A 7622-nucleotide genomic window follows, 5' to 3' on the forward strand; every position below is an offset into this window, starting at 1 on the left:
TCTCACAAAGATCCCGAGGGTTGGGGGTGGAGATGTTTTCCTCTAGGAAGCCCACAACAAGTGGGTGGAGACTATAAAATTCCTCAAGGGATGGTGAAGGAATTCTGAGGCATCCAAGCTCGCTTTGGTTTTTTTTTATCTCGAGACCAATTTAGGTGAGATCCCAGTAGCATGAGGGTTGAGGCAGATTAACCTCTAAATTCCCTTGGTTGATTATGTATTGGTTTATCCCATGAGATCCAAAATTCATGCTTGGAATATAGAATGATGGTGATTGGATGAAAGAAAGATTTGATTCAACAAAATCTCCAGTTGGGTGGTATGTGGAAGGCCTTGAATTGGTTGGATTTTGCATAATTTAATGAGAGATATTTCTCTATGGACATATATAAATAATTTGTACTCGTTAATATGATGATTTGATGGTTATTATGTCATGGTTACTATGATGATTAATTGTTGGTTATCGGTATGGATCTGTTATAAACTCTAGATGGCTTGTTCATGAATTGATATGTATTTGGTTGGTTGATGAATGCATGAGACAAAAAATGTTATTACAACTATTAAGAGAGGGCATTGGACCTTGTTGGTGAATACCAAATAAGTTTTAGACCCCTATGTTCATATACGCATTCATGACTTGAATTTCATGTTCACTATATGTTTGACGAAATGGCTGTCATGGTTAGGCCTAGTTAGGTCATGCTTTTAACTAAGCTTTGTATGAATGGGTTTATCTTTATGTTATATATCATTCTAGAAAGTATCATTAAGTTTTGGGCAATGGCTGGGAGTTAGGTCCTACAAAATGTGGCACTAATTTTAGGGTCGCATGCTCAGAAATGGCAATTATGGGATGCAATTGCTACATTCTATGTTTATGCATGTGACTAGAGGCCTACAGTTGAATGGAGGCCTTGTCATGCATGTGATTTGGGGTCCATATTATTAAAAAGGCAAGTTATCTCAGGGTTTGGGAACCTAAAGTGGTTTCTTAACTCCTGGGGGTCCTATAGCTCCTTGGGGAGGTTAGTAAAGTTTCATTTTTTCGAATCCACTTCATTGATGAAGCTTGGAGTCTATGTCATGTCATAGTAGACCTCATATCATGATTACCATGGCAAGCCAGTTAATGTGGGTAAATGTGTGAGGGGTGGTTACAATAAGGGACATGTCTAAATCATGAATGAGAATCATTCATGGGTTTGGGATGTTCTCATGCACTCAAAGAGGCTAAGGAGGGCACAAGGGAGCACACTAAAGGGTTAAAGGGGCTAGGATTGATGCCTTCCTAATGCACTCATGCACTTAAGAGGAACAAGGATGAAAAAGTTCTTCAAGTCGAAGGAGTACACTAAAATGAATATTTCAGGCTTTGTGACTGTGCCATGCACTAAAAGGGAAGAAGGAAGGATGAAGGCTTCATGCTTCATGACTACGCCATGCACCCTAAGGGAAGGATGAGGGCTCCGTGCTTCATGAGTGAACCATGTGCTAAAATTCTTCATGCTTCGTGAGCATGCTATGCACTCAAATAGAAGGATGAAGTATTCATGTTTGGTGAGTGTGGCATGCTTCCTAAATCTTCGTGCTTCATGATTGCACTGTGCACCCTAAGGCTTCGTGCTTCATGATTGTGTCATGCACTCAAAGTGAGAGAAGGAAATTTTCATCCTAACTACGGCTTCATTTTTTCCGAAGTGCGCTTCATTGTTTAGAAGTGTGCTTCTAAACTGTGATCAAGCTTGGGAGGGCACAATTTTCTCCAAAAATGGTTCCTTATTCATCTAGAATGCACTTTTAACTAAGGGAGGAAGTAGAAGCCTAGGTCTCTCATCCTAGGAAGTACTAATGCACTGTGAGAGGGAGGAAACCTTATACAAGACTTCGTACAGAAGTATGGGAGGAAAAGATACATTAATGAGGCTCATGTATATGAAGTGCTTATCACCCAAAGAAATATTGAAGCTTTCATAACTTGATTGGGCAATAGGAAAAAATGAAGATGACACCCGAAAAATGTGAGTTACCTTGAAAGAGACACATGATAGAGTGAAGAAAACATGAAAAAGACACTTATTAAAGTGGAATAAAGAAAAATCTATAGTCGTGGATGTGAAAGTGACACTTTTGAAGGAAAATGTGTGCAAAAGAAAAAATTGGAAAAACTCACCAAACTAAAAGTGTAATTGCAATCAATGTGAGGGACATTGTCAATGAAAGTGTGCACTGACTATCAAGATGAGTCAAATATTACCCAGACACTATCTTGTTCGACAGTGTTCTATCTCTTGTTCAAGCTTGCATATAAGAAGTGTGCTTTGATAGTATGAAACCAGGAAGAATACTTAAATTCCTTACAAAAAATCTAATGACCATTGATTAACCATAAGATGAAAAACTGTAATATCCTTAGTAGGCTCCAAAATTCATGTGTGAGAAAAATTTTGGAGAGTGTTGATCGTAGTGACAACAATTGACAACACATTGGTGGAACTCTAGCTTCTCTATTTTGGTTTAATTCTCTATGCACAATGTCTTACTCTTTTAGGAAGTATTGATTCATGTTGTAAATTACCTTGGCTTCCCTACCTAACCTAGTTAGAGATATAGTCCCCTCCATTCCCTTGCTTGGAATATATATCAATTATTTCAAAATGAAAATTGTTTCGATCTAGGAAAAGGTCAGATGCGTGGTGATTTTAATATATTCATAGTAGAAATTTCATCTTTGGTGTTTCTCTACTACCAGTAGGCCTATTACCCCGACAAAGTCACTACAGGAGCGCAAGTGTTTCTTCATTGTAATCAAGCCTGAAAAATACACCGACAAGGTCACTTGCTTCACCTCCCTATGCATGAAGCCTTTCTCTTCTTGCACCCTTTATTGATTTATTTAATAGGATTGTGCTTCAATACTTATTATTTTCAACGAGCAAAAGATGGATCATAACTTATTGAGAGAAGAGGAGGTTTACCCTTTAGACAATTATTTATATAACCTCTAATATTGGTTTTCTCACTTTAGATTTCCCCCTTATTGTTTCTATAATTGATTGTATCAGCAAGAAAAAGACATTATCTACTTACAAATCTAAGTTGAGGAATGAGGATCCTATAATAGATACATGCTTTACAATTCTACCAAAGGTTTTTTTTTTTTTTTTTTCCAAATGGATCATATTTTTTATTCATATATCATCGACTTTAAAGATATGTAAACCAAATATAGAGAAGAGGTAATAGATTAGCCAAGAAATTTTCGTCACCACAATTTCCATTTTCAAATTTTGTCACATTGGTTTTTGAGCCAATAAGACAATATTTCATGAAAAGTTATACTAAACAAAACAAAAGAAACATACGTGACAAGACAACAAAACAAAACTGAAGAATATAACAAATGGAGGCAAAACATAAAACAACATGCAAAATATACACTAAGAAAACGAACAAATGCAAAGACATGATGGAGTGTAGGGTGGAGGGTGGATGTAATCCAAGGGAACTAAATTCAACTAAGCCTACTCCTAGCCTAACCAACTAGAAGGTCAGGGTTAAGTGTAATGATATTTTCAGAGTAGCCATCATCGTTCTTGGCATGCAAACACAAAGATAAGAGAAATTACAACCTATATATGATAATGTGAAACAAAACATATAGAAACTTGAAAATATTGCACATAATAAGGAAGGTCTTTCTTAAAGGAAGAAATACGTGTCATATCACATGAATTTACCGAACCTACCACCATACCTTCTCAATGAAAACCATAATCAAACAAACCTTGATAGCTCCTTGTGAATGTACCTACACTTTTATTATCTTCCTTAGCACACATCAAGAGATATCAAAACTTGCTTTTAGAAAATGAACTTTCTAAGTAAGTTTCCTCCAAATACCTATAGTTTGGATCATGAAATTCAAAAAAATCGTCTTGGAGATCCTATAATCCTTGAGAGAGATAATTTTCAATTAATGGCGTGGAACCAGGATGAGAATCTTGTGAGTGAAAATAAATCAGATGATATTCAAAAGGTTTGTCAAGATAGCAAGGCCCTAACATAACCATTGGTGAAGGCTCAATTCCCTCAACTATTTGGCTAGTGTATAAACATTGAGATGATAAACCATAAAGATCAGGTGATGGAAAAAAACCTATCATTAGGGACACTAATGGGAAAATGATCAATTGAAGGATACTTCTTAGAACAAGTACCATGATGAGATGGAAAGATTAAGGCATAAGATTCTCAGTTAGAGGACAAAAAATATAGATCAATTAGAACAAATTTACAAATGTTTTGAATTAAAGAATCATCTTCCTCATATGTTGAATGCAACAAACCATCTACTTTTGACTGTTTACAAACTACACTGAAATAATAATCATTTAAAAGGAATTCTAATATGGAAAGCACGAGAAACCAGTCGAGATGTGGTGGATGAAAAAGAGTAACTTGATTCAACAAATAACACAAGCATTCATTCACACTCAAGAGAATATTTGTTCCATGAAGAAAATAATTAGTATCATAATATTCACAAGAAGTATTAGGAGCTAATTACTTTCAAAAGAATGTGACCTATATGAATCTTCCATCCAAAGATAATATTTAGAATAATAAAATTCATAGCTTCACTCATCCATGAAAGTTATACACTCAAAATCCAAGTTTGATACAAGAGATTTACATGAGGAATGATTAGTTTAAATAGAATCTTCAGTCTAATCAAAAACCAAATCTTGAAAGTTGAAAGAGCTATATTCAAAATAACAAACTTCTTTTAAGAAGGAATTTTCATTTAGTTAAACCATGCAAAGAAATAATTTTGTGAGAAAATCCATATCGGACTTACCTCAGGGATCTTATTAGAGTCGCGAGAACCTGACATAACCATTAACAGAAGTTGAAGTGTCTCAACTCCCTGATGAGTCCCGAAACTTTCAAGAATTATAGAATCACATTTTGAAGATTGAATGGGATCATGCATGGTGTGTGGACAACTACCATCAATAATTTCAAATAGATCATTATTATGCAAATGGTCACCATCTACATCATTTATTTGGTTAGAATTTACATATCCAGCAACCAGATTACTCAAGTAATAAGATTATTCTAATTGAGCATCTAAGGATGGATAGATTGGACAAGTATCATCAGTTACCTAAACTAAGGAATTATCCTCATGAAATATCAGAAATGATAAGGAATGGAATGAATATTCAACGATTTTCTTACCTTACTATTGATTATGGATTATCTCACTACCTTATGTCAATTCAAAATCCAACTCATTAGATGGTAATTTTGAAGAGTATGGAGAATCTTCTTCATGAGTTAATGCATTACAAATAATAGGGCACAAGGAATGGTGAGTTGAATAAGAAGTTTCAATAACAACATCTTCTTGGACTGAAACAAATTTAAGGTCTAAATATTCCAAAACAAAATCTTCTTGAGAAACTGAAATATCAAATGGTTCAATTCGGCAATCATCAGCATAAACATTGGTAGAATTAAAATAATTAGAGTGATGGTTTTTCAAGACTTCAGATTGATTAGTCAAATTAACTTAATTTGATTCATTGCCGAGATTGCTAGATTCAAAATCAACCAAGGAAGGATGAACATAATATTAACATGGAGGATTTTGGAAAAGAGAAGAAATGTCAAAATAATCCTCACTTTCCTGCTCCTCTACCTATCAAGAGTGAATACCTTGCACCTAAAAACTTTTTATATTGGAAAATCGAGGGTTGCAAAAATCAAGGGACAAGGGGTTATGAGAATGTGATGGTAGAGAAGGAAAATAATCCAAATTAGATTCAAGACTAGAGTTATGAGTTTTAACACCATCTTGAGAAATGGAAGCATTAGTCTTAAGCATAAGCTTCATGAACCATTCAAATGTTTCATCCATAGTATCCAAACAATGAAAAGTGGAAGAAGGTTGAGGAGATGTATTAGGAATTTGATTTGAAAATTTCCCAACTTGAACATTATCACAAGGAGCCACCCAAATTGATACTATAAATGGAGGAGAACAAGGAACAAAAGGAAAAATAGGTTCATCCTTTGGGATTAGAGGTGTCTCATAGTTTACAAAAGTTACGGAAATAGGCACATTTGGGGGTTTAGATTCAAAGAGATCCAAACCAAATTTTCAAGCTTTTTCTTAAAGAAATCCCAATCCATATCTTCTTCAATAAATTCAAAACATAAGGAATATATTAGTAAAATCATCACTTGATTCATTAAGATTCATTTTAAGTTGATTTATTTTTTTATGAACATCTTGGTAATCATACTTATCAAAAACTTGATGAAGCTCCTTAACGAATTGTTTAAAAAAATGGATATAGGTAAATGGAAAGGTATGACACCATCATTTCACACGACCTTCAAGAATGAGGGTGAATAGAATACACACAACATCTTCATCATAAATTTCATGAGATTTACAAAACCCAAGAAAATCATTTATGTGTTTAGATAAAAATGTATCGCCCTCCCCATCAAACCTGAATGAGGACAAGGCATGAACAATTCCATGGAGATTGAAAGTTTACTAGGACATAGGTTAGAAAAACACTCTGGTATTATGATTGGGTAAAGATCCATTAAAGATAAGAGATTCAAATGGAATCAACAGGAGCAACTTGTCATATGGCCATCCTTCTAGCACCAGAATGTTGACAGTGTTGGATATCACCAACATATAGGGGGTCCCCCTGATGTGAAATCACAATTAGACCTCACACCATATGGAGTAGGAGCCTTGTCTAGGGTATCAGGTTGACTGTCATAATTGTAGGGTTCACCTTGGCTTCAATGAATAACATAAGAGATTATATACATAACCGTTGAAAAAAAAATTAAGTTGACATTGTGAAACACCAATTGTAATGTATAGAAGGAAACATTCACGACGAGGGAGAAAAATGTGAGCCTCTAGAAGGAAGTAATAGTACTAACCCCTGAGAGACACACAAGCAAAGAAAGATTCATTAGTTATCTAGTGAAATAGCTTTCATAGATACAACGATCATTAAACCACATACAACACACCTTCAACAAGATAATTATGAAGCCCACTGAAATAGTTCAATTTCTTTAGTACATATGAACAAAAAAGATATAGAAAACATCTGAAGAATAGTCCTAAGACATTCACAATACATGCATGAAAATTTGTTGGCTCATCGAACTTCAATTATAAGGTGAAATATCCAAAGACACAGTTACAATGGTGAGGCACTAATTCTATTAGAGTAACACAAAGTCACTTCTTTCTTCTCCAAAGAATAGTTTTTTCTCATATGCCAAGTAGAGAAGCCAGGGCTAGCTCTCCAAAGCTTAAGCCTCCAAAAATCCCCTTTCTTGAGTTATGGGGTTGCTTTATAACAAGAGGAATCAACTTTCATATCCTCATGAATATTGGACTTCTAATATGTCCTTTAGACTTCTAAACAACCCATTAACTTCTAAATGACTTTTGGACTTCTCTATATGAATTTTTGACTTTTATCCAACTCTTGTCCATATATGACTATGCGACTTTTCATATTCCACATATGACTCTTGGACTTCCACACATTACATTTTGTCCT

Source organism: Pinus tabuliformis, chromosome 3_2, assembly GCF_031772625.1.
Source record: "Pinus tabuliformis cultivar Carrire ecotype Pingquan chromosome 3_2, CPIR1, whole genome shotgun sequence".
In the NCBI taxonomy this organism is placed as follows: domain Eukaryota; kingdom Viridiplantae; phylum Streptophyta; class Pinopsida; order Pinales; family Pinaceae; genus Pinus; species Pinus tabuliformis.